Source organism: Diabrotica virgifera, chromosome 3, assembly GCF_917563875.1.
Source record: "Diabrotica virgifera virgifera chromosome 3, PGI_DIABVI_V3a".
NCBI lineage: Eukaryota > Metazoa > Arthropoda > Insecta > Coleoptera > Chrysomelidae > Diabrotica > Diabrotica virgifera.
Window position 1 is genome coordinate 174,191,323 of NC_065445.1, and position 16,458 is coordinate 174,207,780.

Consider the following 16,458-nt stretch of genomic DNA (forward strand, 5'->3'; position numbering starts at 1 on the left):
ATGAAATTTTTTATTAGGATACTGAAACATTTACAATTATTACGTACCTGTCACTTTTAAAAACTATTTAAAAAGTCACTACAATTATAATTTTTTTTCTCTGCCATCACAACAATAAAAACTAATATGAATATACACAACATTAATTTGTTTATCCAAAATCTTCATATTGAACAATTATTGACAGATGATTTTAACACCTAATCAGATCCCGTATAACGTTTATACCATACTGTCGGTGTGCGCATGCGCCCAGTAAAATCAAAATTTTCACCCTCCTGGCTAAAGAAGTATAACTTCAAAAAAAGAAATAAAAAAATTATTTAGAAAAACGAAAACTGGTACGTTTATTTATCTTACAGAGATGAATCGATTTCATCAATTGCGAATTTCTAGTACCGATCATATGCGTCCGATTTGGTTAGGTCAACGGTTATTTTATGGCATTTTTCTGTCTTTATAGCAGGGTTAGGCAAACTTTTTTTAGTAAGGTCCACAAAATGTTTTTGGTCTATTACCAAGGGCCGCATTATTTTAACATGTTCGAATTTACTACTTCGTTCTTCGAACTCTTTACTAATTTTGTTTAAAGGGGTGGGGGAGGATATGGTTTGAAATCAACATTTCAAGCACATTTTTTGAAACTGTGAGAGAATTATTTTATTTTTAAATTAAATAAATTAAATAAACATATTCGGTACAATTCAAAGAATATTCAAAAAAATTTCAAGACCAAATATTGAAAAATAAGTTAACGGTGGCAAATTTTTACAGACACCTCCAAAAAAAGGATTTTGCAGTAGATATCAACAAAAAATTTATTTTTAACCTTTTCTAAAATTAACCATCGAATATGATTGTGGTATAAGACATAAGTATGTTCTGTTTCTATAATTCTCTTCCAAAAATGCTATGAATGCACGATGATTTATTCCTCTTGAACGAATTAAACCAAAAATATTAGTTATAATTAAAATGACGATGTCTACTTGCAAAACATTTTTGCACAATATCTGCTGATGGATTATGCAGTGACAAAATAATAAATCATGTTCTGGAGATGGTTCATGAACGTAATCTTTAAGTTTACAATATTTGCTCCTCCTTTTGGTGCTACATCAGGTGTTACACTTACTAGGTGGTTACGAGTTAGTTTAAAAATTTCCAAACAGTTTCTAACTACTTCAAGAATATCGTTTCCATTTGTTGAAATTTCATGGATTTCATTGAGAGACCTGACAAAACTGTGCCGGAAACCCAAATAATTGACCGCGCTATTTTGAAAATTTGCGCAAAAATCACCCGCTGCGAAAGTGTTAATAGCTGTATTATCTATATTTAATTATTAATATAAGCGATAATTTAAAAAAATCTTTAAATGAAAATAATTCACTTTTTTTCGCGGGCCGCAAAAAAATGTGTAAAGGGCCGCATGCGGCCCACGGGCCGCACTTTGCCCACCCCTGCTTTATGGTCTAGTCGCAGGGGGTCGTAGGCTCGCCGTGATTTGATGGTGGTATTGAAGGTTTTTTGGATCGCTGAATCCAATGGAAGTGGTCTGAAAGCCCAAAAATGGTGCGTTTAATTGTTATTACAAATTATGGTAAAATTACGTATTTTTCAGGTATTATTAGAAGCCCTGAAAATAAATTGATGGTGTTGTCTTCTCTGGTGTATTTTTGGTAGCTAAATTGAATGCGACTAGATAGTCGCGATTACTTAAACTATGTTCTTATTTTGTTAATAACAAAATAATTGTTTATTCGCCGAAAAGCTCGAAATAATGCTCTATCTACAGCAAGTTTGTAGTCTTTTTCATAGTATTTTTATACACCAAATCGATTGGCACTACTCGTGATAGCTTAAACCACGTTCCCACTTTGTTATTAATAAATTATTGCAAAAATAACGGTGTATAATACGTTTACTCACGGTTTTTGATCTAAATTAAAAAAAAAAAACAACTTAGACTGCCATGAAATTTTGCATACAAGTAGCTAACATGTTAAACAAAACAAGTGATATTGTACTGATCTGTGCTTTTACCATGGGGGTGATTTTCACCCCTTTTCGGGGGTGAAAAAAGAAACCTTTAAAATAAGTCCAGAAGTGGTTAAACTGTTTAATTCTAAGCAACTTTTGTTCTATACAGTTTTTTTACTAAGAATATGTTCATTTTTCAACAAAAAACCCACGTTTTTAGACGGTGTTTTGCAAATAACTCAAAAAGTAAGTATGTTTTAAAAAATTTTTTCTTAGCAAACATATAGACTATAAAAAAGTGAAAAAATGGTGTAAATATGAGGTCCGTAGACCCAGTAGAAGCGGAGTTGTAGCTAATGAACAACAGGTTCATAGTTGTCAAATTCTCAATCAAATATTTCAACATAAAATAACCAAAAAATGAAGCACTTTTTAAGGAAAACTCATTACAACTTTTAGCTTTTTTTACAGCTTGTAAAAAAAACTTTATTCTGGTTTTTTGAAAAAGTATTTAGTACCAAAAATAAGCAAGTTACGCTCAAAACAAAGTTGGTCCCTTTTTTTTTGGTAAAAAAAAAACGGGAAAAACACCCTCTAATTAGCATGTCAAATGAAATTAATCGTTACCGTTTTACAAATTGCTTAACTTATGTCATATTTATATGATCTGTAAGTTTCATCAGTTCAAAAGTGCTTATAAAACCACCAAAAACGTGTTTTTTTTGTTGAAAAATGAACATATTCACTCGCAAATAACTCGAAAAGTATTGACTTGTGAAAAAACTGCATACAACAAAAGCTGCTTAGAATTAATCAGTTTATCCACCTCCGTACTTATTTTAAAGGTTTCTTTTTTCCCCCCGAAAAGGGGTGAGGTTGTTTGATTGGGGTGAGAAAAGGGGTGAGATTTCACCCTCAGGGTAAAAGCACACATCGGCACAATATCACTTGTTTTGTTTGACATGTTACCTACGTGTATGCCAAATTTCATGTCAATCATGGTTCTTTTAAATTTAGAGCAAAAACCGTGAGTAAATATACTACACACACCGGCAAAATTAGCCGAACACCTTAAAATGGGACATATTTGATGTCTCGAATTTCCTAAACCTGTTGTCTGATTTGAGTGATTCTTTTAGTATGTTATAGCCTTATTAGTTAAGAATATCGGTGTAATAATATTGTTGCTAGACAGGTAAATGTCATTTTATACCGGGTGTTACAATCATACTATGTTTTTTTTCTTAAAGTTCGGAACACCCTGTGGAATATTCTAGCATATATAAAATATTAAAATTAAAACTCGATTGTAGACTTAGGCTTTCTTAAAATTTTCTTTTTTGATTCATTTGCTTATGTTGGAAAATAAAAAAGTTATATGCTTTAACAACTAGCCATGTTTTTTATCAATAAATCCTCATAGTAGGGGAGGAAAGTATGGTAAATTTGCAGTTACTCGAGCGTTATGGGGACCTATTGGATTGTGAAGAGTCAGCGCTAAAATCAAAAAAAGTTCAGTTAAGTTTTCCATAAAGTGTGGGACTCTCCATTTTTTAATTTAATTTTCCATTTCCGCCAATCGTTTTTTCCGATTATAGCGCCATCTATCGATAATTGGAAAAAATGTTGCGAATAAAAGTTGCTTATTTATACGTCAAGAATCCAAATCTGCAATAAAAATTGGGGCTCCTATTTAAGATTTTAAAGTAACCCCCCACCCCACCTCCGTGGGGGGTCGTGTTTGGTGCAATTCGGTAGATTTTTGAAAAATATTGAATAGGTGTATTTTGCAGTTTTACGATCTGTTGTTCATTTCGCGAAATATCACAGTCTTTGTATTTTTAAATTTTTAATTTACCCCCAACCCTCTCCATGGGGTGTCACGAGCCCCCACGGAGGTGGGGTGTGGGATTTAATTTAAAATCTTAAATAGGAGCCCCCAACTTTTATTGCAGATTTGGATTCTTTACGTAAAAATAAGCAACTTTTATTCGACACATTTTTTCGAATTATGGATAGATAGCGCTATAATCGGAGAAAAATGATTGTTTCAAATGGAAAATTAAATTAAAAAATGAAAAATTCCCCACTTTATGGAAAACTTAACTTAGCCTTTTTCTAATTTTAGCACATACTCTTCACAATCCGATAAGGCCCCCATAACGCTCGAGTAACTGGAAATTTAGTATACTTTCCTCCCCTACTATGAGGATTTATTGATGAAAAACATGGATAGTTGTTAACGCACATAACTTTTTTATTATCTCACATAAGTAAATGAATCAAAAAGGAAAATGTTAAGAAAGCCCAAGTCTACAATCGAGTATTAATTTTAATATTTTACATATGCTAGAATATTTCACAGGGTATTCCAAACTTAAAGAAAAAAACACAGTATGATTGGTACACCCGGTATAAAATGATATTTACCTGTCTAGCAACAATATTATTACAACAATATTCTTAAATAATAAGCCTATAAGACTAAAATAATCACTCAAATCGGGCCAGTGGTTTAGGAAATTCAAGACATCAAACATGTCCCATTTTTAAGGTGTTCGGCTAATTTTGCCGGTGTGTGTATAAACCGTTATTGTTGCAATAATTTATTAATAACGAAGTCGAAACGTGGTTTAAGCTATCACGACTAGTGGCAATCAATTTAGCGTATAAAAAATTATGAAAAAGACTACAAACTTGCTGTACATAGCGCATTATTTCGAGCTTTTCGGTGAATAAACAATTATTTTGTTATTAACAAAATAAGAACATGTTTTGAGTAATCGCGACTAGTCGCATTCGATTCAGCGAATTTTGTTCAAATTCAGGAAACGAAAAGTTGTCAAATCAATTTTTCTATAAAACGGAGTATCTTACCGACTTAAATCAAGAGTACCTTTTATTACTAGAATACCTTACATATTAATAATTCAGTGTTAAAAATGTTTAAAAGTTAAAGATAAAAACGTTATGCTATAAAATATCCGTTTCCTTACCAAAAAGGGGTGACTATTACCGGTACTAAGTGGCTTGTTTTTAAACCAGGAGGAGTAAACTAAAAAGACAGATTCGCACCCAAGAAAGTTACTAGAAAAGTCATCAAATACATCTTCTTTTTTGGTTGATTATATCCGCCTTCGACGGTAGTTCATAAATATTATATAGTCCAGGGCGCATCTGTTTTGAGATGGACGTTGAGAGGTGACTCAAATTTTTTTGCATAAATTGCTTGAAAATAACTGAAATAATAATATTTGAGTTATTCTCCCACTAAAAATGGTCCGGAACATTGTTTAAATAATCAAAATGTCAAAATATGAAGGAAAAATTCGATTTTTTATTGGTTTTTTGATTATAACTTTAAAACTATTCATTTCTGAGAAAAGTTGTACTAACATAAAAGTTGCGTAATTAAATTTACTACAATATAGAATTGGTTAAAAATTTCAAAAATAGTCACCCTTGTTGCGAAAAAAACCATCCAAAAACAAGTATTCGCATTTTACGTTTTTTAACCATTTATGCTACACCTAGGACCTTCATGTTTTACCCAAAAAAACTCTATGATATAGTAAAACAACACTGTAAATTTCATTAAGATTGGTTTAATAGATTTTGCAAGCCAGCTTTCGCAAAAATAATTAATTTTTTTTTTAAATGTTGCAGGACTGAAAATAAAGCAGATAGTAAGTTGATTTTTTTTGTTTATAGAAGTGTACTGTACCTTTCATTTGCAATTTTCAAAATTAACATCGATTAATTACCACGGCGTCAGGAAATTTTTTAAATAAACATTAATTTTTGGTGCTACTCGCAGGACAGCGGTGTTCGATTCACACAAGTTGATTTCCACCAAAATTTCTTCCAATCTTTATCTAATATATTATTTTCTTACTCTATATTTTGTTGTATTTTAATATTTTAATTCCACAAAAATCAAACTAATTTTATTATTGTTTGTGAAATATTGTTTAAACAATTGCATACGTTTAAAAATAATAAACTTTTATTCTCTAAGTTAAAATATATGAACAAAGAAAGTTTTTGCTAAAAAGTGTTATTTCAAAGGATAGAGTATTATGTGTTTTTATTTTGCAATAAACAAATTTATTTATTTATATCGAAATGTAATAAAAATTAAAATGTATCAATAATTATCAAAGGTCATTGGAATGCCCAATCAGAGCAAACTATCCGCTGTCCTGCGCGTAGCACCAATAATTAATGTTTATTTAAAAAAATTTCTGACGCCGTGGTAGTTAATCGATTTTAGTTTTGCAAATGGCAAATGAAATGTACAGTACACTTCTATAAGCAAAAAAAATCAACTTGCTATCTGCTTTATTTTCAGTCCTGTAACATTTTGAAAAAATGAATTTTTTTTTGCGAAAGCTGGATTGCAAAATTTATTTTGCAAAATCTATTGAACCGATCTTAATGAAATTTACAGTATTGTTTTACTGAATTATAAAGTTTTTCTGGGTAAAACATGAAGGTCCTAAGTGTAGCATAAATGGTTGAAAAACGTGAAATGCGAATACTTGTTTTTGTATTTTTTTTTTCGCAATTATTGCTATTTTGCAACAAGGGTGACTATTTTCTAAATTTTTAACTAATTTTATATTATAGAAAATTTAATTAGACAATTTTTATGTTAGCACAACTTTTCTCGAAAATGAATACTTTTAAAGTTATAATCAAAAAACGAATAAAAAAATCGAATTTTTTCTTCATTTTTTGACATTTTGATTATTTAAACAATGTTCCGGACCTTTTTTAAGTGCGAGGATAACTCAAATAATATTATATGAGTTATTTTCAAGCAATTTCTGCTAAATAATACCTTACCTCTCAACGTCCAAATGTACAAATATTTTTACAGATGCGTCCTAGTCTAATATTAATCCGTCTCTAAACAGTTCTAAAAACAACTGTTTTTTGTATAAAAGCAGAGTGATGCCCAGTTGCACCAACAAATAAACGATTGATTTTTTGATTTGGATTGTCCGTTTATTTTAACACATTGGACGTCACGTGAGTATTTAACTCACGCCTTGATTTAGCCAGGCGCTCAGTGAGTTAAATATAATTCACGATAACATGGAGGTTCTGAACGTGGAACAAAAATTTTTAATGTGGCGGTTTCAAAAACCAAAAATTTTTAATGTGGCGATTAATGTGTTAAAATATGTTGCATCAACCATTACTCAATTGGAATCGAAAGTTTTTGAACTGTCAAAAGTGACTAGCCCATTTTCTGCGGTTATTTGAATATTCGACTGTTTTTATTTTGGCATTATTTTTATTTTTTTTTATTATAACATACCGTTACAAAACTTACTTTGAAAATCATCTTTGACAGACCAAACTCTGATTCGAATCACGGTTATTAGACTTTATTACGGTTGCCTTGACCGACGGTGGTGGGGAGACTTATATTTTTGACTTGACGTCACAAGAGTACACAATCCCATATTTTTAAAGGATTTTCGATCATTGAATGTGTGTTATTGGGTATATAGGGTGAGGCAGATAACTGGCCTATTAGAAATATCTCGAGAACTAAAGGTAACAGAATCATAAAAATTGGAATAAAGGGGTTTTGAAGGATGATATATTAAATGAAAATATTTTCATCTCTTTGCAACTTCCGGTTATACCGGAAGTTGCTTATAACTTCGTTTTTTTAAATGGGACACCCTGTATATTTTTACATTTTTGGATTCTCCTCAATATCTTCTTTCTTAAAATATGAGGTTTTGTAATATTATAGAGGGTATTTTAAGAGATATTTACGTTTTTTATTAATTTCGTAGCAATATTCACACCCTGTAGAATTGTAATAGTTTGACATTAAAAACTCTGCTTACGTTCAAGTGAATTTTAATATAGTCTACTATTGTTAGGAATCATTAGTATAGCTAATTTTGAAATTTTAGTATACAGGGTTGGTCGAAACTCGGAATGAATATTTTCTGAGTTTTCTTAAATGGAACACCCTGTATTTTAGTATTGTAATGAAATGATATTTCATGGTACTTTTTTATTTTATAAGTATTCCCTATACCTAACTGCTTTAATTTGTGAGTTATTGGTGATTCAAACTAAACATTATTTGCAACAAAAAATACGTAAAATTTTATTAGGTTGGCCGTGAAAATATTCAATTACAAATAATTTTTCAGAAATAAATACATATTAATCCAGACTGATCCTTAAAATTACCAATAATGGTTTAGCTATCAAAATACCTACGTAGTTAAGATTGTTGGTGCGATTAACAATTAAGAACAAATTAAAGCAGTTAGGTATAGGGAATGCTTAAGAAATAAAAAAGTACCATAAAATATCATTTGATTAAAATACTAAAATACAGGGTGTTCCATTAAAGAAAACTCAGAAAATACTCATTCCGAGTTTCAACTAACCCTGTATACTAAAATTAAAAATTTAGGTATACTAATGATTCTTAACAATAGAAGACTATATTAAAAATCATTTGAACGTAAGTAGAGTTTTAGATGTCAAACTACTATAATTCTACAGGGTATGAATATTGCTACGAAATTAATAAAAAAACGTAATTATCTTTTAAAATACCCTGTATAACATTACAAAACCTCATATTTTAAGAAAGAAGACATCGAAGAGAATCCAAAAATGTAAAAATATACAGGGTGTCCCATTTAAAAAAACGAAGTTATAAGCAACTTCCGGTATAACCGGAAGTAGCAAATAGATGAAAATATTTTCATTAAACAGATGACTCTTCAAAATCCCTTAATACAAATTTTCATGATTCTGTTGCCTTTAGTTCTTGAGATATTTCTAATAGGCCCTTTATTTGCCTCACCCTGTATATGTGTATTATTTGTGTTATTATTAAATAATAAGTAAAGACTGGATTATATGCAAAATGCATATGCATATATATGCTGCATATTTCTCATGTTTTTCATAAATGCATATGCCTTGCATATTTGGAGATTTAAGAGCATATAAATGCATATTTTGATGGGAATTTACTCTACCCCATTTAAAAATAAGGTATATATTAGTAACATCAACATCCATTAAAATAAAATGTGAAAGTAAATATTTTGCTGTTAAGCTCCTTTGTTGTTGTACCCATAAACATAATGGGCGTTATTTATAGCTGCAGGTATCATTATCCGGATATTTAAGATTTATAGACTTCTCAGAATTTACAAATTACCTAAGTAAATACCGATTATATTTTGAATAACATTACAAATATTACCTGTACTTTCTGCTGGTGTCGGCCAACTATGAATTATTCTGGGAAAACCAACCAAAACGAAATTTTAAGGCAGCGTTGCCAATTTAGCTTATTTTATGCTAGATTTGGCATATTTTTGTGTTGTTTAGCTTATTTATTTCTTGTTTAGCATATAGCATATTTTCTAGCATATTAAATAATATAAAAATTATTTAGTAAAAATCGAAAATCTTCTAATTCAGAACAAATTTTTATGTTGGCCTTACAATTACTAAAACAACTTAGGAACTCTCTCACAGGAACTTGAAACTGATATCAGTGAGTCAAATCTGATTCCTAACAAAAAATGTTTAACCATTCACACATACACACCTACATCAGCAAATCCCTTCGCCTTCAATAATGTTTATATTAGTACTTATGTCTGTGGACCATGAGATTACTATTAACTACAGGATCATGTTTCAGCATTTTTTAAAACAAATAATTTATCTGTACTGGGTTATGCTTGCTATAGGGATTTTTTATTAGTTGATAATGGAATACCTACTGTTGAACTGATCATTCCATCATTCTTGTGAGGTTTGGCAAATACTATATTGGTCGAGTTGGCAACACTGTTTTAAGGGTAGGATAGATTATTTTATTTTATGAATGGTTAGTCTTAAATCAATCGCCGATTATTCAACTTTTGTGATTGCAAGTTATTGACTATACTGTGTAAAAAAATCATTTTATTATTATTGTGAAAATGCCTAAAGTAGCAAGGGAAAAATCAAGTCTTCTCAGAAGTTGGATTGGAAGTAACAATCATCTAAAAGTTATCGACAGTGAAAGTATGTTTTGCACCATTTGTGATAAAAAGGTAAGTTCTCCACTTCAATAGATTTTTAAACTTATCAAACTTCTTTGCACATCTATGTGTCTGTCTATTCTAAAATGACAAACCGTCCCATTTCTTCAAAAACTGTTTTTTAAAGTTCGCAACGGTTTGGCTTATACAGAGCGAGGTGTTGAGAGTGGCCCACCCTGTATACTACGGTACACTGACTGTACTTTATTGTTTGACGATTTCAATTTCACTTTGAGAAATAAAAAAAAATTGGGGGAGGTTTAAAAAGTTTGATCATTTTAATGTAGGTATCTATTTACGAAAACATCTAAAACATCATTATCATTATATTCCAGATTCCATGTCAAAAGAAATTCCAAGTAGTTCAACACATAAAAACTTCACTTCACCAAACTAAGCTATCAAAAAATGATAATAAACCTCGCCAGCAGATTCTACAGAACAGTTTGCAGATTCAGAATACGTCAGTTGGGCAAGAAACCTTTGCAAAGGATTTATGCCATTTTTTTTGAACTGCAATATCCCTCTGCACAAGTTAGAACATAAATCGTGTCAAAACTTTTTAAAAACTTATTGCAAGATTAAAGATAAACCAGCTCAAATACCAAGTTCTTCAACTCTTCGGAAAAAATATGTCAGTGCATGTTACAAAGATGTGATGACGAGTATTAAAAATCAGTTAAAAGCCGATTATCTTTGGATTTCCGTCGACGAAACAACGGATACAAAGGGTCGACAAATTGCGAATCTAATTGTTGGAGTTCTTAACGACTCTGGCGATTTTAAAAACTCATACTTAATTAGTGTAAAATGTTTGGAAAAAACAAACTATGCTACAATAGCTAGATTTGTTAACGAATCCCTAACAAATTTTTTTTTACCTGATCAAGTACCATTTGAAAAAATATTATTAATGCTTAGTGATGCCGCCTCATATATGATGAAAGCTGCATCCAATCTTAAAATCTTTTTCCCTAATTTAATTCACTGTACATGTTTGGCGCACGGCCTAAACAGAGTTGCAGAGAAAGTTAGAATTGAATTTCCCAATGTAAACACCTTAATAAATAATGTAAAAAAAGTATTTCTGAAAGCACCACTACGTGTACAGGTATATAGGGAGATGCTTCCCGATATTCCTTTACCACCAGAACCAGTATTAACCAGATGGGGAACTTGGCTTAAAAGTGCTATATTTTTATCTGAACACTACGACGACATCAAAAGCGTTATTTCAAGTTTTGATCCGACTTGTACCGCTATTGATAACTGTCAAAATATTTTTAAAGAAAAGTCTATTAAAAATCAATTGTTGTATATAAAATCGAATTTCGATATCATTGAAAGTTCAATTACAAAATTAGAGGCTCAAAATTTATGTCTTCACAATAGTATGTCTATTGTTGATTCGGTTAAACAGAAAATAACAAATCTGAATGGGGAAATTGGAGTAAAAATTAAAGATAAACTTGATGACGTTTTAAACAAAAATGAGGGTTTCACTTTATTGCGTTCAATAAATAATATAATCAATTTTGGAAACTTCGATGAAAATATTAATATGGATCCGTCTCTAATAGCAAAGTTTAAATATGCCCCAATTACATCTTGTGACGTTGAGAGATCTTTTTCTGCCTATAAACAAATATTAACAGATAGAAGACATAATATTAGTTTAGAAAATATGAATCAATATATGATTATTTATTGTAACAATAAAAATATGTAAATTTGTTTTATTGTACTCTTTTTATAATATTAGTTTAGAAAATATGAATCAATATTGTAACAATAAAAATATGTACATTTATTTTATTGTACTCTTATTTATCTTGTGGTCAAAATAAAATATTTTGCCGTTTTATTTGTCACAAAACCTGAAGTTAAAAAAATATATTAAGAAATAATAATACAATTTGGTTTAAATTCAAACCTATTTATTTATTTTTATTATTTTTTATTTATTTATGTATTTAACGTAAACCATAAAATTATTCATATAAAAATAAGTGCATATATAAATGCATATTTGCATGTTAATTGTGCATATTCAGCTTGTTTTAAAATGCATATTGCATGCATATTTTAGACATTTTTTAGTGCATATTTTCCAGTCTCTAATAATAAGACAAATAATACACATTTTATCTTATACCGGGTGGTGAATCGTAAAACGGGCCATAGGAAACTCAATGTAAAATTCTAAATTGTTGAATTCCTGCTTCCCTAATTATTTTACATCAAAAGTCATGAGAGAATACTTGTAGAGAATTAAAATCTGTATCAAAATCAAAAGTTAAAATTGTTCTACGATTTAAATGCATTCCAAAATTTTGAAAAATATGATACATTTGCCACAATAGGTATGCGTGTAAAAGTTAGGCCACACGTTACTATTTAACTGACAGTGCCCACACCATTGACTGAATAAAAAATCTTTATTATTAATACTTTCTCCGCAACTGATGGCATCTTATCATCTGTATTGTTTTTAAACAATAAATTATAAAATAAAAATATTGATAGTTCAAAAATGTGAACATTATTGCATTGTGGGCGGCCTAATTTTGAGCTGAAAAACTGAAATGTATTACATTTTTACAAAATTTTGGAATAGGTATGTTTAATTCGTAGACCAACTTTAATAGTTATTTTCAATACATATTTCAATCCTCTACAAATAGTTTCTAATGTCTTTTGATGTAAAATAATTAGGGAAGCTGGAATTCAACAGTTTAGAATTTTACATTGAGTTAATGCAAAATTTTGACGCATGTCAAATTTCTCAATGTGTTTTAATTGTATTCATTTTTTTCGAATCCTGAGAAAACTAATAAATATTTTTGAAAAATTTAAACTCAGAATGAAAGACTACATTATTACCGAGGGCCGAAAGTCCCTGAAAACTTCTATAATGTTTATTTTAATAAGTTACAGGGCTGAAAATAAAAGAGAAGTGTGATATTTATTTAAAATATTTAATTCAATAGAAACTGCTTGTTTATTCTAAGGGGCTTTCCGCCCTCGGTAATAATGTAATCTTTCATCCTGCGTTTAAACTTTTCTAAAATACTTAGTTTTCTCAGGATTCGAAAAAAATCATATTACGATTCAAATGACAGTACACTCTCGTGACGTAATCGCACCCTTAATGTTCATTGGTTAGTCGATCTAGGCAACCGTAGTAATGTCTAAGAACCGTGGATTCGAATGGAATAATATGTACTAATACGATGTTGCCACTTTTACATTGTCGGTTTGTAAACCAACAATTTTCTAGTACGGTGCAACTCGTTTGAAAAATAATCATTGATTATTGATTTAAATCGTCGAACTGACGGTTAGCAAGTAAGTTGTTTTACAGTCTGTTGGTGCAACTGGTCATTGAATGTTAAAAATTAAAGAAATAACGCAGAAAATACAAAAAAAAAGCCAATATAACTTAATTAACCTATGAAATGCCAAAGTGTCAAAATTTAGTAATAGTGGAGTAAACTTGCCTGCGGATCGACCAATTAAAAACAAGCATTACGGCACCGTAAATGTGAATTACTCCTCCTTGTTTCAAATCAAACCATATAAATTCACAATTTATGTAATCGATTTATCTCTTGAATATAAATAGACGTACCAGTTTTCGTTTCTGTATTTTCTTAATTGAAGAGTTCTAAAGGTATTTAAAAAAACTAATTAAAAGACGCCATCTTAGCTCTAGGTACCTTAGGAAGCATGGTCGGACTATAGTCCGTCCCACCTTGACTTTACATTATAGGGAACATAGGCAATGCAGTCCTTTGAGAGTTTTTAGCGAGATGATGCCGATTTTATCAAAAAGAATTTGTAATCGAACATTAGAGAGATTAAATTAAAACTGTTTTAGAAAGGCAATCTACAATTATTTAAGGATTCATATGCGTAATAACTATAGTATAGTAAATAAACTTAAACGCATACGAATTATAAAATTGTAGATTGTCTTTCTAAAACAGTTTTAATTTAATCTCTCTAATGTTCGATTACAAACTCTTTGTGATAAAATCAGCATCACCGCGCTAAAAACTCTCATTAGGACTGCATTGCCCATGTTCCCTATACAGTAAAGTCAAGGTGGGAAGGACTATAGATGATTTGGGTTAAACCGTAGTATTTTGAGGCCAGGAAACTACAATTAAAATATTTCCAATTATTAATTAAACACCCTGTATATTATATTATATTATATTCTATATTACACTTATTTTTACCTTGCTAAAAAAATTGAAGAAAATGAAATAAAATAAATAGGTCTGGATCCCGCGTATGAAAAAAAGTGGATTAATAGCAAGCTGAAAATTTGTTAATAGCTTAAGGGTGTCTAGTCGGACAAACTTTGATGTATGGGAAGACTGGAATAGGGGAAGTTTTAATTGTGGAACAGGTTAAAAATTTGGAACGGTCAGACCACGAAAACGTCTCATGTATTTTGTCCGACAGAACTTCCAATTGATTTGTTACCCTTTCATTAAACTCTCATTCAAAAATCAGCCTGCTATTTATCACCAAATGGGAATTATAATGAGTGGAACACGTAGAATATGTCAAATGACAGGAATTATGACAGGTGATAAATAGCAGTCTGATTTTTGCATGAGAGTTTAATAAAGGGAAAAAAATCAATTGGAAGTTCTGTCGGACAAAATACATGTGACGTTTTCGTGGTCTGACCGTTCCAAATTTTTAATCTGTTCCACAATTAAAACTTCCCTGTTCCAGTGTTCCCATATACCAAAGTTTGTTCGACTAGACACCCTTAAGCTATTAACAAATTTTCAGCTTGCTATTAATCAACTTTTTTTTCATATGCGGGATCCAGACCTAAAATAAAAGTTGAAGGAATAAAAGGAAAACAAATAAATAAACGACATGGTCATAAAATATACAGTATATTGATGAAGGTATATAAAAATTAGAAATGCAATTATGCATTACATTCACATATTATATTATCTAGAGTGAGTTTTCAGTATGAAAAATGAAACGCCTCAGTTATCTAGGAAACGGCATGCACGATTTTTATAGATTTTGGTGTATAAAAATCTTATCATTCGGCCGATATTATAACATTTTATCATATATTATAAATATAAAGTTTGTTATTGAATAAAGTTGAAAACAACTAGGTCTGGATCCCGCGTATGAAAAAAAAGTTGATTAATAGCAAGCTCAAAATTTGTTAATAGCTTAAGGGTGTCTAGTCGGACAAACTTTGATGTATGGGAACACTGGAACAGGGAAAGTTTTAATTGTGGAACAGGTTAAAAATTTGGAACGTCAGACCACCAAAACGTGCCATGTATTTTGTCGGACAGAACTTCCAATTGATTTGTTACCCTTTCATTAAACTCTCATGCAAAAATCAGACTGCTATTTGTCACCTGTCACAATTCCTGTCATTTGACATGTTCTACGTGTTCCACTCATTAAAATGACCAATTGGTGATAAATAGCAGTCTGATTTTTGCAGGACAGTTTAATGAAGGAGTCACAAATTAATTGGAAGTTCTGTCCGACAAAATACATGGGATATTTCGTAGTCTGACGTTCCAAATTTTTAAGCTGTTCCACAATTAAAACTTCCCCTGTTCCAGTGTTCCCATACATCAAAGTTTGTCCGACTAGACACCCTTAAGCTATTAAAAAGTTTTCAGCTTGCTATTAATTAACTTTTTTTTCATACGCGGGATCCAGACCTAAACCTGCTAGTTTTCACAATCATAAACTTGTCAGAATGACACGTTCCACAATTAAAATTTCCCCTGTTCCCGTGTTTCCATACATCGAAGTTTGTCCGACTCGACCCCGTTAAAATATGAACAAATGTTCAGCTTGCTATTTTATTTGATACGCGGGACCCAGGATTATTGGTCCAATTATACTTTTAATTAACTAATGTTTGACACTTTCAAGAAGGGACTCAATGATAACAACAGTAAGGGACTTATCAAAAAATTGAAAAGGCTAAGAAACAAGTAGGTACAATGTTCAACACTCTGAAATCTCTCCTGTCCAAAACATAACGCAACAATAAACAAGAAAGATCCAAAAACTGCCTCTCTAAATACCCTGTGTAGGGTATTTAACATAGAAGAAATTAAAAGACCACTAAGTATCAGGGTAAATGAGCATGAAACATACATAAAGAAATTCCAGATATGCAAACATGGCTGGGACACGCTGGGACAACGAGCCTAGAGTACAATGAAAATATGCATCAATAATAATGAAATAAACAGACATGAAAAAAAAAACAAAAAGAAGCAGCCTTCATCCTACTGCGAACAACAATGTGTAACAAACCCATTTGCAGAATGCAACAGGCTTTGGTTGACATTATTGAAAAAAG

The 16,458-nt window shown here is 30.7% G+C and overlaps 1 protein-coding gene across 2 annotated transcripts in view; it reads left to right on the top strand.

Annotated features, from left to right (window-relative positions):
- The window catches only part of LOC114337978 (equilibrative nucleoside transporter 1-like), a 201,705-nt gene that overhangs the window by 149,786 nt on the left and 35,461 nt on the right, over positions 1 to 16,458 (top strand). The gene's annotated exons all lie outside the window — the stretch shown is intronic.